The sequence below is a fragment of the Carassius gibelio genome, chromosome B14, assembly GCF_023724105.1.
Source record: "Carassius gibelio isolate Cgi1373 ecotype wild population from Czech Republic chromosome B14, carGib1.2-hapl.c, whole genome shotgun sequence".
Lineage (NCBI taxonomy): Eukaryota > Metazoa > Chordata > Actinopteri > Cypriniformes > Cyprinidae > Carassius > Carassius gibelio.
This window is the reverse complement of record NC_068409.1, coordinates 22,044,226-22,063,312: the sequence shown is the minus strand read 5'-3', so window position 1 is coordinate 22,063,312 and position 19,087 is coordinate 22,044,226. Positions and strand designations below refer to the sequence as shown.

Below are 19,087 nucleotides of genomic sequence, written 5' to 3'. Positions count from 1 at the left end.
GCATGGATATAGATTACAGTTTCCCTTTGCTGTAGAACAGTGTTGTTCTCACATGCTGTTCCTCTTCCCAGATGTTTCTGTTATCATTGTCAGTGTTTGAAGTCTCTGCTGTTTTCTGGATGTTTTGGATAAGATTTGTCATGTAGGACTCATTTTCACAAAAAGTGTTATTGTCAGAGTGAAAATATTAAGAATTCATCAAAAAGTTGATTCAGAACTGAGGATATACCCAAGAGATCTCATGAAAGATGTAAATAAATAAGCGAGCCGGAAAGTAAACTGCCCGCTGTGAGCTACAAACAAACAAAAGTAATTTGTTGTATTATCAATTTACCTGCACACTCTTCAGTACAGATTTTGCAACATTATGTGTATTTTTTTTTCTCTGGTTGTCAGATTTCTGGTTTTCATCATTCTGTCATCATTTACTCGTATATTGTTCCAAAAGAAAAAGAAAAAACAACAACAACTTTGATATCATGAAAAAAACTATTGTTTTAAATGTATTAATCATCTGAAGCCAATAAATGACTACACATATTTTTGTACTTTGATTATATATATATATATATATATATATATATATATATATATATATATATATATATATATATATATATATATATATATATGCACACATAATTTTGTATTTTATTTACAAATTGATAAAAAAAAAAAAAATTGCTAGATTCATAGCCCACAAGGCTTTGGCTTATGGTGCATCCCTGGCTCATGGTCCTTTTCCCAATTAAAAAAAAAAGGCGTGACTGCTGACTGAAAATATTCCCTTATATTCCCACATATTCTTTTGAGTTAGACGTTTTCTATCACGAAACATATGATTTGTAAAAAACAAAGCTGACAGCCATTCACAAATCCACCTGACCCATTCCACTCACCAACTTGGGGTTAAGAACAGTCCCCTCCAAAGGGGAACCTTTAATAACAAAAATAACTAACTTTTTGTGTACTATTTTATCAGTACAATTCTTCAAAATTTCTCCTTTTGTGTTACACAAATCATACTGATATAGAACAACATGAGGGTCAGTAAACAAAGAGAGAATTTTTGGGGGTCAGGTTACTGTTATTTTTATTACTCAAATGTGACCAAAAGAGATCATATAGATATCATCATAGATATCATCATAGAAAACTCTGACCCAAACTTACAGTCATGAATAAGGTAACGAGCTTAATTTTTTTGTTAAGTTCCAATGCTTGTTTGAAAGAAAACTGTAAAAAGTATCCAGCTTCCCTTGTATTTTTATATATGTATATGTGTGTTGTCCCTGGCCCCATTAGTTAGGTTTAAAGGTTTAACCTCTATGTCAGGGAGCCACATCCTCTACTCACACCAGGCCTCATTCCTCCTATGGCACGTTAGTGTTTCATTTCCCCTCCCACACATTTGTCCTAAGAGGGCAATTAAGGAAACAAACGTTTTTCCCCAGATTAGGCGGCTGCCAGCTTTGCATACTAATGTAATGCCAAGTGGTAACAAATAGTGAATGCTCTTAATTACAGGCACTATTTTCAATCAGAAAGTGCTCAATTTCCCGGGATGAGGTCACAGTGGCAGGAAAAAAAACCCCTGCCATAACCTGAAAGAGTAAAGAGACAGTCATCTTTATATGTGTGTGTGGGTGTATGTTTCATAGAGAGGGACAGTGGGGGAGAGAGAGATGGCGAGAGATGAAAAAAGATGGAAGGGGGAAGGGGCCAGATTGAGAGACGGAGAGAGAGAGAGAGAGAGAGAGAAAGTGAATGAGAGTGATGCAGGAGGAGTGTGAGTGAAAAACAGAAGGGTTAAAGAGAGAGAGAGAGCTCAAATAACATATGCAGATGCAAACCCTTTTATCGTCCCGGTCTTCGCCGTGTGAGTACAGAATATGATGTGTAGCACTACAATTACCTTTCAATCACTGACCAACTGCTTAATGTATGACTTATATGCAATGTAGCACTCCACATCTAGCTGGAGATCAAAAGCCGCCTCCAGTCGAGTAATTTAACACAATTACAGTTCTGCTACCATCTATAATGTAAGGGAAATCGGTAAAGCAATACCCTGACCACCATAAACTGTAATAGCTTAAGAAAGCTTACCACTGCTAACCATATATATATCTTCCTCCATTATGAGAGATGAAATAATAATGAGTGTGTGGTGGGTTTTTAGCTGCACAATTTTGATCATAAGCTTTATTATAAGCTTTCTTTTATTATTACACATTTATTACACATGTATAACAGCCTGTTCAAAGAGGATGCACAGCCAATACATCTGGACCTACTTGAAGATGTAGTCATGAAAGAGATCTCCTGGTCTGAATTAATGATTTGGATCTTCAAATTAAACATGATGCTGTGAAACTGATGTTGTTACGACTTGCTTTCTTCTCATACACACATCAAATGTTTGGAATAACATGAGGGTGAGTAAATGATTTATTATTTTTTTTTATATACATATTTATTTTTTGCATAATGTTGCTTTGAAGGTGATGATGAAGGTACTCATTACAACGCTTGACCGGTAGCTGTGGATCAGTGAAACCGATTCAATGAGAGATAAATCCTGTGATCATTTTACAGTACATTTTCCCTCCATATCCACAGCAGAAAGGGGAAGAGTAATGACAGATAAAATCACTCACAGTAGGAATGAATAAAAAATGACTTCAAAGATGGATTTGCACAGATTGTTCTTTTTATTATCATTAACAGTAATGTGATACACATGCCTCTGGTGACCTTTTCACAGTATTACATATTCCCAGCTGACTCATTCATTAGTATGGCAGCGCAAACAGAAGGCAGAACTCAGCCATCCATCTAGAGCGTGAGCGAGAGAGATAGAGAAGCAGCGAGAGAGGAAGAGAGTGGTGTGCGCGTATGTGTGAGTGCGTGTCATGCAAGAGCTCTTAGCCCTGGAGGTTGGAGGGAGAGGCACTAAAGCGTTTCATTTGTGATTTGGCACATCTGACAAGATTCATCCGTGGCTGATCATATGCCTTCAATGAATACATTTTCCAGAATCAATGGGAGAGTACTGTAGAGCTCAATCAAAGGCACATTAATTGTCTGCTATCAAGAGCTCCATTTGAAAAAAAAAAAAAAAAGAAGCCCATCTGTGCCTTTTGCATCTGGCTGACAGGAGGAACACATGGTCGTTTTATATGTCAACAGCTATTAGCGGTACATTTCAGCTAAATGACAAATAAAATATAGCAATGGGTTAAAATAAAGCTTCGCTGCTTCATAAAACCCACACTGAGGCACATAACAGAAGCTTGGTTGACTGAGAGATCACACGGGACGCATAGATTTTACTGTATACGCCAAGCAGATCCACTTTATATACTTTTATTTCAGAAGTGCAATTTAAAAAGACGTACAACTTCGGTCCAAACTGGCAGGCCTGACTGGCAGGAAATTTATCAGGAGCACAGGCTAATGTGGTGGCTAGCGTGACTAACTGCAAAGCTCATTACTTCTGCTGCAAAAGGATTGTACGCACTTTGTTTCCATGCCTTGGCCCCATGTTTACTCAATGAGATTTTACACTTGAATGGCACTTGGTCTCCTTTTCTCCACTGCAATATTTCCAGTCACGGCCCCATGTTCTCTCTTCCCCAACTCCCAAAGCATCCTATTTTAACAAGCCAATAAACTCCGGAACGGGTGACATACTAATAAAAATGTAAACTTCTGGATAGGTTACGGGTGACTGACAGTGTGTGAATGTATGTGTGCGTGTGTGTGAAAGAGGGAGAGAGACAGTGAGAAAGTGTGTGTGCGCGCGTGGCTCTATCCTGGTCAGATGCTTCATTTCGAGAGCAGTGGAACATACTCCTGAGCCTCCTGGTTGGATTTGTTGGAATGTGTGAGAGGGAGGATTTTAGCGCCATGAGCCTAACGCCAAAGAGATGCAGACTTCACGCCATCTGTCTCCCCCTTCACTCCTCTTCTTGCCAAACTTGCCTTTTTTTCTCTCTTTCTCTCTGTCTCTCATTGCGTCCCCTTTCATCCCTCATCACACAAGTAAGGGACATAGAAGGATCAAGTCGTCGACTGCAGGGCTCCGGCAGTTGAAGCGCTTCACAGCGATATTAAAAACCCCTCTGAGTTGTTCATTTTCATTAGTGGCCCAAGAAATGACATTTAATTAGACTGTATTAGCCTGTTCAGAGTATTGACAGCTGCATGAAAATAATTGCCTGTTCTTTCACCATATGACCATCATTTTGCTGAAGGGAGCCACAGTGTTCATATGGGAAACGTTGTATGAATAAATATATGTTCCACAATAATTGGCTATCTACTGTCTGCTGAAATTAATCATTTTTAAAAACTCACAGAATTATAGTCATCTGAAATAAAGGGATAGTTCACCCAAAAACAGGACAATTCTCCCATCACGTTCCAAAACTGTAAAACATTCTTCGGCTGAAAAAAAAAAAACGTTTCAATTGTTTTTGGATGCCATTGACTTAAAAAAAATATCCTTTTGTGTTCAGCAAAGGAAAGAAGCTCATAATAGAAATAATAATAATAATGACAGAATTTAAATTTTCGAGTGAACTATACATTATTATTATCCTCATTATTTGAGGAATTACTGCATTTTACACCAATTACGAGAACATGCATTTGACACAAGTTTTCACTTTTGGTATTAAAATATACATATAAACAACTGAGATGCTTCCTCTGCATCCAGTGACTGGAAGGAAAATCACAGCATTACATCTAATACAATCACCACATTAGGCCTGCTCACATGCGTAAAGGGCTGTGGAATCAGTGTTGCCTCATTAAAACCAGACCAGATCCTCTCATCAGATGAAGCAAAGTGCTCTGATGGGCTTGACCTCTGGCTCTCTCCCCATGTGGGCGCCAGGGCCAAGGCAGACCCAGCTCATACCCTGCCTGGGTCCTAGTCAGCATACACAGCCTGCTGAAGGGAAGAGGAGGCAGTGGTGGCTCAGGCGGCCCATGACCCTCGCTGAGCTCCAGGTGGCAGCGAGACAAGCAGGGGGCCTTTGATGCCGACCTCCGGTCATTCTGCTCGAATGGATCTTACCATTGATCTGGCCTGCCATGGTAGGGAGGGTTGCCAGGTGCCCCCTAAGTGGTAGAGGATGAAGCACAAGCTGGAGTAGCGCTGGAGGTGCGCTGACCCCGCGGTTCAGAGAGCCCAGCTTGCAGCAGCCAAACTGGAACGCCTGCCTCATGGCAGACTGACACGGAAGAGCTGGCGGATCAAGAAGGGGAAAGCGATTAATATCTACTGCAACTAGTGCTGCAGCTCTGCAATTTTATGTTATACTTAATTTACAGAGGTATTAAAGATGTCAATGGACTTTAAGTATTCCATCGGTAGCCATCGACTTCCATAGTATTTGTTTTCCAGACTATTAAAGTCAATGGCTTTTTTCCATACTATAAAAGTCAATACTAACATTCTTCAAAATATATATTTTTTGTGCTCAAAAAAAGAAAGACACTCATATAGGTTTGGATTAAGTTAAGCATTAGCAAAAGATGAGATTTTATCTGTAAAGCAATGTAATTTCATATGTTTAAATAGAAAGAAAAATATCCTTTCACAAATAAATACAAAAGATACATATACATTGAGACACATATGAAAAAAAAAAAACATTTGGAGGCAAAATAGTCATGTAAAGTAAAAAAAAAAACTTAATAAAAATGCATGCAAATATATCACCTCATGCAATTTAAATCTGTATATGCTTACATCTATGTTTACGCACACACAGTTCATATAAGCACATATTCTGAACAGGGTGTTAAATCATACCGTTCCCTCTGATGCTGCTACAACATTGGGAAAAAACTGATTTAAAAAATGAGAGCATGCGAGCAAGACATGTCACCTGCGTTCTTGAGCCCCTTTTTGCCCCCTCACCTAGTAGTCTATATGCCCTCTAATCACCAGGCCATAAACACAGCCCTGAAGACCTGCATTAAAGACTGAGAAGAGAGTGAGAGAAAACAGCATCCAAAGAGTCAGAGGTAGCCTGTGTGGTATTATTAATAAGGCATTAAAAAGAGAGGCACTTCAAAGCATACAGGAGCCATCCTATCGTACATGAAAGTAACATAGTATGGCTTAATGTCTCCTAAGGCGTCTTATGGTGATGCGGCTTTGATTTGAAATGCATTGTGTGGCAAATGGATTTGCACTAGTGGAGAGTGAGGACGCTGTGTGGGAACACACCATAATTTAAAACCTGACCTCACAAGCTCTTCAAAGCATTCGTGAGTGAGGATGATGGGGTTTCACTACATAAACAAGACCTGACCACACTTGGAGGTCCCAGTGTTGTTGTTAGAAATTTTTTTTTCTTTTTTTTCTGAAGATGCTTTTCCTTTTGGAAATAGTTGTATAGACCAAGGAGAAGTTGAATGGTAGTTTATGAGGAGATTGTAAGCCTGAGGAGATCATTAAGAGTTTTTAGCTGTTAACAGGCATATATTGCATTTTTTTTAAACATCCACAGCTAAAATCATTAACCACCCAAAATCAAACCTCTGCTTTAGCAGAATAGAACCGCTCTGGGATGCTACAGCACAGCATGCTGTTCTGACAGAGGATGTCTTAATCACTGAGGATAATCAGGCTTATTTAGCTTTTAAGAATTACAGGCAGAAATTTGAAATGATAAGAAAACGAGGCCATTGAAAACCCATGTCAAGGAGGTGGTGCAACCGATTAGCCTACTTGCGCTTTTCGGCATGGACGACGGCCCTGGAGTATTGGGTCATACTTCCAATAGGACTCAACTGCTGGTTGACAATACAAAATGTTCCCACCTTGCCTCTTGGAAACAAGATGCTTACAGACGGATTGGGGGTGGGAATTCTGTCTCACGTTTGCTTCCCCTGGCAAATGACACACTTCATGGTTAAAATAGTTGGGTCCCTGAACAGACTTCACAGTTATATAAATAAAATGTGTGGCATAGGGACAAAAATGGTCATATTTAATCCCACTTTGAACCCCAATTAGGGAACTGATGAAAGCCTTCCCACCCCCATGCCTTCTGTATCATAATTGTTTTCTCTTTCCTAAAATGTCATGTACATTAGTCACGTACATAAAACATTGCAAATGACCTCTCGCAAATTTGTTTATGAAAAAGGATAGGACTCAGGATGGCCTCGCACAACCCCAAAGCACGTCACCTCAAACGACTTAAGAAAATAAAAAACAGCACCATTCACTGAGAGAATGAGAAATGTGACTCGCTCGAATGCAAAGGGTTTATCAAGTCCGTATGGCTTTGTCAAAAACAAAGACCTAAAAAGAAAAATAACATTTTCAGACAATAAACAGTAACAGATTCAGGCATCGCACTGACCACAAAGACCAAGAGCGACATTAAAGCAACCTAAATGGCTGTGTCTGTCATAAATTGGAACATCAGTTACAGCAAATTATGCCAAAACAATGAAGAGTTTGGTTTGATTTTTTCATCTTCGTCCCATATATCGTGATTCACTTATTTTTATTTTCCTTGTAAACTTAACTCTGTGGGATGTTATAATATTCCATAGCCCACAGATATTGTTCATGATATCCCTGCTTTTGTTTACTTATGTTGTCGAAACACACTTTTTTTCACACCACAGGACATACCAGCAAAGCATTATTTCTCTGTGAGCATTAACTTCAAAAATGTTTTCAATACACATTTCACTTTATGTAAAATTCTAAATAAGACAGCTCTGTGGGTGCCCCATGACCCTGAAAATCCACCGCAGCTCTATTATTTGTCTAGCGAGCTGCGGGCGTCCCAAGTTTCTTAGGAGATAAGCAGTCCTAGCTCTATCAAAAAATACAAAGCTTAATGTGTCAGAGAAGGATAAGGAAAAAAGCAAAATGAGGAGATTTGCGCAAATCAAACTGACTAAGACAGAGAAATGAGGTAGAAAAACAGGATAAAAGGAGACGGTACGCTTGCAAGTAACCCCAATAACACCATGTTTAGTTGTAGGGTAAAATATACCATCCTGTGTATCCAAAGCAATAAAATCATTTCTTTGTGCATTTCACTCAAGCTAACACTTTTTAAAGCATATTGTCAAACCTGACCAAAAAACAATGTGCTGATTCAATGAAACGCTTGGACATGAGCGATTAAAAGGGGTGCTAGCTTTTCGGGGCAGATGAAAATTGGGGTATTTCGAGGGCTTTGGGAACAGGGAGGGCGATAGAAGGAGGGGGAGAAATGAAAGGAAAATGCCAGTAGTGCCCACTCAGCTATTTTCCCAGTCAAGATCAAAGACAGCGCTGGACTGGCCGCACCGCGGGAAACTTGAAATGTGCCTTGCCTTTGTTTGCTGTTGCTAGGAGACTTCCAGACAGCCAAAAGTGTTTTCAGAAAGCTACAGCATCAAAAACATTTCAAATATATATTTTAAGACTGTCATGTTTGAGACTGAGCAGTGCAGTTTACTAAGCCATTCAACAAGAACAATAAAAACTGACTGAACTAAATAATGTGCATTGATCATAAGAAGCAGCAGCCACTCTCTTTCCCCCCACTTTTTAATTAGAGAAATAGCTGGAAAGGTGACACTTGACAGTACAGTTTTTCCTTTGTTTCCATATGTAGGTAAGCTGTCCTGAATTACAGTATACAGTAATACCTACAGAGCATACACTATAGTTTTATATGGGCTTTTTTTGTGCAAGAGAGAGAGCAAGAGCAAGAGCGAGAGGGAGAGATTAATCATCAGAGTATGTATATTTCCTCCACTTAAGCAACAATTCCATTAATGGGTGTCTTGAGTGCATGTTACTGGGAGCTCATTAGCCATTATTAGTCTAACACTCAAATAAATGTCAGAATGTGCTGAGCAAGAGCTGCTGGTAATAGGCCCTGGGTATTATCAAGACTGCTCATTTTGTGTGTCATATCTGATAAAGGCAAATGTGAACTGCATTGTGGCGATCATAAACTCCTTTTATATTTACTGTACGTAGAGTAATTAAAGCTGTGCAGGTTCAGTCTAACGCCATCTTGAGTGTGACACGCTAAGTGCTCAAGGCCCATTGAAACAAGGCTCATGAAGAATAAATAGCCAAGTAAGCGTATGCATCTAAATCCTTGCAGTTACTTAACCTGAATACAATATATGAGTGTGCTGAGCCCAGACTTGCACAAGCGGGAAGGAATTCTATTCTGTCTCTGGACCGCATCCATGCCCTTGAGTGAGGCAGTGTACTTGGGACACAGCTCGCCAATCCTCTTGCACAACATCTCACCCCACTCCAACAGAAATTGAACTTACTTTGCTCATTTTGAATCCCCCATATTAATAATGATGGCTTGCTTTATGCTGTCAGGTAACACACAATATTGACACACACAAATGTTGCATCAATATCAATTTCCGTACACATGTGCTGGAGGCATATTTAGGGATCCAAGGAGCTAGTTCCCGATTAAAAAAAAAAGTACAAAAAGTACAAAATCTTAAATTGGAGAAATGTGAAATATAGAGCAAATAATTTATTCATCATAATTATAATTATAATTTCCTTGCCTCATGCACTCCAGATCCCTAAAACCCACATTTATTTTCACCTTGAAAGTTTTAACCAAATCTGCACCAGTGAACAGCCAATTTATGCAGCCGAGTTATGCTGAGGTAATTTTACTAAAAAGACTATAAACTATGGGTGTAATGCATAAGTTTGATTAAATTGGCTATATATAGCCTAGACTATGTAGAGCGCCACCATGAGGAAAACATCATACATTTAGATGGCTCAGTTGGTGGCACTAAAATATTGAAATAACTCAGGGTTTTTTAATAGCCATTACAATTCACATTGTTTCAATCAGCTTTAAAATAACCATGAACGATCATTTGCATATTTTTAAATAGCCTCCATCAGCCAATCAGATTTCAGCAACCCAATAAGGCGTCAAAAATACAAAAAACAACAACAACAACAAAAAAGACTAGATTTCGTCGCGCTTGGACAGAAGGTGGCGACATAACAGTGAAAAAATTACATTTTTATGTAATGCAAATGCAGGCTAAATATAGTACATATAACAGTTTTATTCATTTAGACAATGAACGATTAAGGGCTAAAGGGATTATTGCACTTGGATCCCGATAATTTCTGCTTGCAGTTTTATCTGTTATTGTTCACATGAGCGCAGTTGATGTATTAAGGTTGTAGAATCGACGTTTTACTTAACGGAAGAAACAACAGTGTGAGCGCCATGAGAGTCCAGCCGAAATGACCTTCATGTCTGGAACGATTAAGATTAGAATCGTGCAGCGTCTGCCTCTTGTTTTCAAGAGCTCGAGCCAACTGGCACAGGCCGAGTGTTCTCTCCCAGCTCTCCGTCTGCCGCAGCGACAATGACAACCAGTTACCGCATGGCGTGCAAAGATGACAAAAATACTTTCACGCCAAGGGATTTTATCCTATCCAGGCAAACATCACGCGATTACCGAGAGCCTTGTTTTAAATAATTGTTTCTAACGTTTAAGTAACGGTGTAAGGTTTTGATCTGAGAGCTTCCGGTTGATCTGTGATTTTGCCACATAAACCAATTTAATGAGCGTGTGAGTATATGTGTACCGATTCCAGATCAACTTTCAAAGTCCAGAACATTTGTATGTGAACTGCAGAAGTTGTTTAATATGCTGCAACTGTTGTCCGTGTATGCTGTTGCCACCGGCGCTGAAGTCTCAGTGGAGAACATCTTACTGAAAAGCAAAAGCTATGCTCCGTTTGTTTACTACTTTTTTTTTCTCAGCGTCTTTTCATGGCTGTCTCTTTCTACGCAGCGTTTAGTCTCAACAGGATAGAGCCTGTTCTGCTTCACGCACTTTAGTCTGGATCCTCCCCAGTGTGACATCATCTGTTGTACTTTAAGGGTTTCTAGTGCCACCTCTCAACAGCAACATCACTCACCTGGAATACCCGCCAAGAGACGTTCAGAAAGCACTGGTACCCTGGTAACAATACAATAAATCATTCAGAATAACAAAATGAGAGCAACATTTTTTTTTCTTTCTTTCTGTAAATCGAACTATTCTATTCAAGGGGTTGTTTTTACAAGCAAATCCATTCAAGAACTTGGCATAGTACATTCTAAAACTATTTTACAATTAATTTGCTTACTATTTCCTATTCATTATGTAGATTAATTTGGCTCATATTAACTGAGATTTGGAAAAAAATGTATAATGTTCTCGCAAGACGGCAAAAGATAGGCTAGAGTATCCTAAATCAAACTATTATGAAGACAAAACGGTGAAAAACGTAAGAAATCTTATATTTTATTGAAAATAAATGATCTGCTTTCAATGTAAATTTATATAAATTTTAACCCAAAGGTAATGTTAATAGGTTTCGTTTTCTTCCAAATAAAGTTTGATTTTATATGCACCTACCCAGATACTAAGCCTACCAAAGAAAACACCCTTTTACAGAAAACCAGACTTTACCTCATACAATAGGCCTATATTAATTAGACTATATATTATATTATATCAACTAAACAATTCTTTGGCTTAATCAGTAAATAAAACGTATTTACAACAGGTCACCAGCACACCCTTCAGGTACATAGGCTACCTACACGACGGGCCGTATGCTATTATAAACCGATTAAATTGAAAGAACTCAAGTGCGTTTAATTTAAGGACGAAGTGCTGTTTAATTAGTAATAATTAGAGAGAGATTGAATAAAACTTCAGTGTTTTTTCTTTGGTACCGACCACAACTGGTTTATTTTTTTTCCAGCATGTGACCGCTGTCTGAACCCTGAACCCCGTGGTGACAATAAAATGTTTCGGTTCTTCGGAATTCCATAAAAGCTCAAACGTTTATAACGTTGCGAGGCAAAAGGTGGTGAAAGAGAGAAAGATTTAGTAATGGTAATTAAGAGATGGGATTCTTGACTGAAAGGTCACTGAGGCCAGAGTTAGCTACTTCATCTCAGGGCACCGTCGAGGGTTAATCAATGGAGCCTGTATGAGCTGTGGGATATATGAACGCAGAAATATAAACGTCATGTGTTTACGTTAATGTTGATGATGGCGATTACTCTCACTGTGTGAATGATATAGAGAGCAATATATAGGCTAACAAAAAGTTCTCTATCTTGTGATAGTATAATTTTTTAATTAGCCTAAGTTTTATCAGTCCTTTGACCTCCAATCAGTTCTGACGTGGGAGATTGTTTTATTAATATTAAGAGGCATAAAGCTTTGTAGACGCAAAAGTGCGGCTGACGTCACAGCCGGAGAGTCACCCGCCATGTGTAGGCTACGCGTCTCTAATAAGGACTTATCTACCAAAAAAATAAAAGTTTTGGCCGACAATGTGGGTGGACAGGGCGTGAAACTACTATCATCATCAGTTTTGAATGAAAGAAAGAAAACATATATACAACAAAAAGGGAGGCTCATTCCAATTCAGCTGCGTTGTTAGGACAACGAGAACCATCCCTCAGATGATTAGTTCCACTTCAAAAGAATTTACTTTCCGGCGGTGAAACCGTTCCCCTTTTGTGTCTGTACACAGAGTTTTCACTCGCAAAAAGACGACGACTAGTATGTTTAGTCAGTCTGTTTATTTTTGTCTTCTGTTCGCAGTACAATTGTATTAAATAAATAGAGGAGTCACCACAATGGCCGAGAAGTTCATAAACATGTATGGAAGATTTAGCATTCTTTTGTAGTCAAAACACAAAGCACTGGACACATTCAAGTTGGGATGGAGAGGTAACAATGCTAGCTAAAGCAACAAGTTTTTCCATGTACAAAAGTTTGGACTTCAAGAATTTATATGCATGACCTGTGCGAGCAGGGCAATCCAATAATTAATCAATACTTATAAAAGATGAGGACTTTTCGGCAGAATGTAGCCCTGTATGAAAATGCATGAAATATATAAAACAGCAAAACAATCAATAGAGCTTGAGTCAGGTTTGCTTTCATCTCAAAGCTATGTCAATAGCAACTGAAGTTTGTGTGTGCAAACTACAGAAACGAGCCATTTGACACTGAAATAGACTGCAGAGTGAGGCAAAGGTTGATATCGCAATAAAATTACAGGTCACTGTCCTCACTGAATCGTCTTTAAAGCTATCACACCTTGCATCCCTGCCATGATATCATTTGACACTGTTCATTTGCCCATTGACCCACATCAAAGTGCACTTCCCTCAGTAAATGTATCCACTTAACTAAGTTTAGCTGTCTCTCTCAGCTTGGAGTACAGCAAGTGGAGAGGACAGGATGGAGGCATTTGAGTCTCTACAAGTTTGCATTAAACATATCGTTTGATATAGTGTATATGGGTAACTGTAATGTGTTTAATTTCAACTTTGAATTTGTAACTTCATATCAAATTATCTTGTCTGTAATGACACTATTTTATACAATATCTTAGACAAATGTCTTTTTTTCCCTTATTTTTTGTAAAACATATTCAGCAAGTTTTAGCCTATAAAAATATTTTAGGCTTTGTGCGTATACTTTTAATAAAGAGAATGCAGAACTTGCAGAGTATGAAGTACCCTCTCTGAATAAACCACCAAAACCTAGACTGGAATATACTGGTTAATAAACAATTTTAATGTTTAATCTCACAGCATATTTTATATATTCCACAATGGACCGGTCAAATGATAATAAACTCCCTCCAAATTAATATTTTTATAGAATACAGTTGGTAAAGAGCCTATGCAGGCTGATAATATCTGTGAGATACGATTAAATCACTTGACCTCTCTTAAATAAAGAGTTTATCATCATATTGTCATTTACAATGTAGTTTGCTTAATTTCAAACCTTCATGTATGTGTGTAAATTTACTTAAGTGATGTGCTTCTAGGGAAAGTGGTCTTGTTCATCCTTAGCTGCTTTATCATAAGTCCAACAGTACAACATTGACATTCGCATACAAATAAACAACAATAAATACAAGTTCAAAAGAGAGTGAAGTACATATATATAAATATAATTACATTTCAATGAGTGTAAAGAAAAAGATATCAATGCATATTAGATATATATATTCTATCCACATTCTTGACTGGAGCTCAACTAATTGCTTCTTTCATCTATCCAATTATAGGCAGAAATAGTATTGGATTTTGATAACTCATCATACACTCTTGCCTTCTAATCAACACAAAATAATATGTTTTTTGCACATTAATTCTCAGTTTGAATATCAGTGGCTTGCTACTTTTGTAATTGACAACAATCAGCTACTCAAGATACAGGTTTCCTCACATGGCTTAAAGGACTAGATGATATGTATGAGAAACCTGAAGGACAGCGTAAAGCTCCCAACCAGATCCTCCCTACCAGCAGGTGGTAGAATCAGAGAGGATGTTTTTTTAGGATGTAAAATGATAAATGGCATTTAGCATAAATCAAATTCTGTTTCTCTTAAAAAGTCACTTGTAAATGCATGATTTCACAATGAGATCTCCATGCATAGCTACATCATGGATCATCGCTTTCTCTTGTTTTTTTTTTTTTATCAGCACTCCAAGGGCAACTAGGCCCATCAGTGCTAAAATATGAGATGAGCAAAATGGGAGGCTTATGTTTTCAATTGGGAAATACACAGGCCAGGTCTAAAAGAAGAGCACCTCATTTGAAACTTATAATAGTGTCTAGTACTGCATGTTAAAAATATATATATATATTTCACATCGTACATCTAATATGTGGGTCACTAGGATTTCAGAGAGAGGGGCAAACAAAGAAAACTGGAAATAAAAATCAAGAGAAAATATGCAGTGCTGGGTAAAGATCTAAGGAACCCAGTTGCTATTAAGGAAATTATTTGAGGAAAATAACTGCTCTGAAGATTAATTAACAGAGTTAGTTTCAACTGATTGAAAGGGAATATGGCCCTGCACAAGCAGGCCTAATTATATCCAGATCTTATTTGTCTTATTAGGCATTGTAAACAAAAATGCCACTGACTTGTTCTGAAGGCAGAGGAAAATTATAAACAAACCTATTATGGAGTTTATCAATACACTTAGTATCCAAAATCACTGGGTATTTTAATCAGAAAGATCATCATAATAATGAAATCTGGTTGGAACATGTATATGCAAATTTGACGGATATATAAAACGTATTTAGATTTTACCTAATGGCTTCATGCTTAATATTTAAATTGGCTTAAAATATCTTTTGACCTTTAACACACTGGAGTTGCTAAGGTGATGAGTATGGCATCCTAACAAGCAGTAATTGTAGAGATAAAAGCCATGCAGCAAAAATCATGCAGCACTTAAATACTCACATGGGTAAAGGTTCACCAAAGCCCACCTTTATTCACTCTGGGCCCCTCCCTCCAGAAACTGCTCCACCAATCTCAATGGGAGACTGCAGTGACCTGATATCTTACAAGCCAAAGGGGATTTGTGCTGCCTCCACATCATGACATACATTTTCATGAGACATTACTTTTTTATTCTTTTTGCAGACTGAAAATATGTTTAACCCCTTCAGATATAAAATGAAATTACATAACTTACACTTACGTTACTGGAAAAAATGCAGAAGATGTGGAGGATAAGCCAGTGATGGATGTATTAATTACCTTGTTTCATTCCTCTCTTATATAGGGCTAAAGAATTCTAAGAAATACATTTGATCCTTTCATGTGCACAGATATTTTTGTTCCCCAAGCCAATCAATACATCTAAACCAGGATTTATTTAGCTTCATCCAGTGAATTATTGTAACTCCACATTTGTTTTAAAATAGTCCATGATTCAAGACATGATGCAAAATGACCTTCATACATAAAGCTGTCAAAAGTGTAATTTGTGCATTTTGAAAAGGGAAAAACTTCTGACCAACACTAAAATCAAAGACACAGGTCTTGCAAAGCCAATATGATAAGCCTAACTGATCCAGGCACTAGACTGAGCTGATGAGGAATTAAAATGACACACATATTTATCTGTTTTTCTAAGCTAAATGTATGTTACACAGTCTGAAAGACTGATCAGTCAAACATTTTGGTTTACAATATCTATAGCTTCCTTAGTGGTGTTATTGTGCCAAGCATATTTTGTAGCAGAGGTAGTTGAAGTAAAGCTCTTTTTTTTACTGCCTCACTCTTCCATCTAGTTCTACGCCCTAGAGTGACGGGTCAGCACCAAACCAAATCCGATTTGTCCCAACCATTAATGTCACGGCCTTTAAGCTACATATCATCACAGAGAGTACGCTTGCTCAATCTGTAATTGAAATAGCTTGGGGAGAAACGCTGAGCCCCGGTTGGCCCCCTGAGCCTGCTTTATCCACTCCACCATCCATCACTGTTCACTGTGGCCTCAAGGTGCTGGTGTAATGCTGCGAGGTTAACACTGAGATCAACTTAAAGACGTGCACGCGCTCCTTTCTCTTTACCTGGCCCACAGTCCCAAGCATGCTCACATGTGACATACACATCAACTAAAAATACATATAGTGATGGAAGCTGTGTCAGGTATCCCTCGGTTCAGTTCTTGTGCAAGTTTGAAAGCGTTGATAGTTGCAGGCTCAGAGGATGGCTGAACTTCAGTTGGGGAAGTGATCAGAAGGCCCATCTCTCCTTTAGATGTTGAGTTCACAGGATTGATTACACAGACCTCTTGTGATGCATCCGTCTACAGATGAAATTAAACACCCACTATTACACACTACTTTGAAACACCCTGGACCCTGATCAATGTGATTCCATATTCAAAATAGCACTATAAAAGACAAATGCTTTTCATTACAAATTCAAATGCGATATTTTGAGACAGTCAACTAATGAAAAATTATGGTGCTGAGGGAACCAAAAAGACAACGTTCACTCTAGGTCCATGGGTCTCTTAAGTCCAAAGGAAGCTGCTACTCAAACAGTTCAGATCAAAGCCACTTTTTGCAAGTGTTCAAGATGGATTCTTTATTGCGGGTGGAAGTAGTAAAAAAATAAAATAAAATAAACACTAAATTGGATTTTAAAAATGTAATGGAAATTAAAACGCTCTTTGTTAAGGCTATGATGCTGCAAGAGTGGATAAATAAGCTCCATTGTGTCTTTTTAAGCATGTTCAGCTGGCCTCTCACATACATGAAGGCTGCCAAAAATGCCCTTGCCAAGATGTGGAGGACACAGTACGTGCTCTCCAAGTTGATCTTTACCGAAAAGGATCTGGAAGCAAGATCAGAGGAACTGGGTGATGGCCATGGTCACCCTTCTGAAAGTATAGCACTGCTGCTCAGAGTCAGGGCCATCCTCAAAGTTGCCCCCTTTCAAAAGGGGCACATCCACAACACTTGCTAAAGTGGATTTAGAATTGTTGAGGATTGAGAATTGTTGTCTTTATTCTTCCCCCGCTGAAACAAACGGGTCGCTGTGACCACATCGGCCAACACATTAGCGTCTATTGCATATACTGCGACAAGATAACCCAACGCAAGCCACACCTGCAAGCCGATTGGCTGAGCGAAGACCTTTACTGTCTTCCCTGCTGCCCTAAGACGCCATCATCAGAGAAATGTCTTATGTAAGGCATGGATTATGGATGAAAAAGAGGGTGCAAAAAGACTTGTTAAAGAAATGTCCATTGGGGTGAATTGCAATCCTAAAAATGCATCAAAAGAGAGAAATGCATCAGATATTGGGCTGGGCGGAGTTTCCTCCCACTCCCAAACCGCAGCTGTGCTGAATGGAAAAGACCCATAGCAAAAGCCCAGCACTAGCCTCATTTTGGTGGACTTGCTGAGGTTTGACAAGAGAACGGAATGTCCGGCAAGTGAATAGATGGGTATTTAATAAGCTGTGGTACCAGCTGAGCTACACGGGGGGCTGGCACCACCACCACCGACTCCAGAATACTGCACTGCGGATAAAGATGGAAAGAAAACCAACCGATCGACAGACTGCACCGCTAGCGGTGCAAATCTAAAAGCTCAAATGTGAATTTTTTTTAATGTATTTTTTGTTTTTAATTGACCATATTTTACATAAGGATTCTTCCACAGTTAAAAGATTAGTTCACCCAAAAATGAAAATGTTTTTTTTTTTGTCCATGTAATGAAAAAGATGGAACATATTTTAAAATATCTTCTTTTGTGTTCCAAATATGAATTACAAGCTTGGAATGACATGAGGACAGAATTTTCATTTTTGAGTGACCTTTCTTTAAAGTATTTTTTAACACGTGGTAATTGTCAAGTTAGCGCTTAAGCATGTCTAAATGAAACAAATGAGACAAATTATCTCATAGAGATTCACAGGAAGCTTGACAACTGAAAACACGACACTATCTCTGAGTTCTGTGTCTTGTACAACTCTCACGTTTCATGTTTTTGATAGCCTCATTACAGCCTCACCTCTAAAATCAATTTGCCTGTGTCTGTAGCATCACTCTCATTAAACACTGGGTAAGCAGGAAGAGCGCGTGTGCATGTGTGTGTGTGTGCACGCCAAAACACTCAAAACCTAACACACCCGGTTTGGAAAGAGATAAATGAAAGCAAGACTAAGAAGAAAACACAGGTTGGCCGAAAAAGACGGTGAGTATGAGTGGACGATAGCAGCTCTGTAAACGATCTGAAGGACAGAAGATCAAATATGGTGAATTTTGTGATTTGAGGTTCATCAAACATTGTGGCACCCACCTGCCACAGGACCACACTACTGCGCAGATTAAGGGGCCGGTATAAGGGAGTCATGGGAGAAGAGGGTAGCCAGGAGCACAGGCAGAGCAGCAGATGAGAGAGTGGAAAAGTGGGCTGCTATATACAGGAGGGGGTTGTGATGAAAAGAAGCCTAAGTCAGGGAGCACCGACACCACTGGCTTGACCTGGGGACGACTGGAAAAGGCAGGAATCCAATTAAAATCACACCCCATCGGCCTGCACAGCCACCACCCCCTCACCAGGCTGACGCAACTTCACACTGCTCCTGCTAGATGTGTCATTTTGAGCAGGTGGAACGCAGCAGACACTGAGATCATATAGTCTTGGTCACACTTTGAGGATGCGATGGCAAAAAGTC

The 19,087-nt window shown here is 38.8% G+C and overlaps 1 long non-coding RNA gene across 5 annotated transcripts in view; it reads right to left on the bottom strand.

The window, feature by feature from the left end:
- Positions 1–2,691: 2,691 nt before the first annotated feature.
- LOC127971724 (uncharacterized) overlaps positions 2,692–19,087 on the bottom strand; it is a 69,418-nt gene continuing 53,022 nt past the window's right edge. For 2 of the 5 annotated variants that reach the window (XR_008156900.1, XR_008156898.1), the window contains one exon: positions 2,692–6,003. This is a non-coding gene — a long non-coding RNA (uncharacterized LOC127971724). The remainder of the gene's footprint in view (positions 6,004–19,087) is intronic. The other 3 variants (XR_008156901.1, XR_008156897.1, XR_008156902.1) reach the window with 2 other exon arrangements.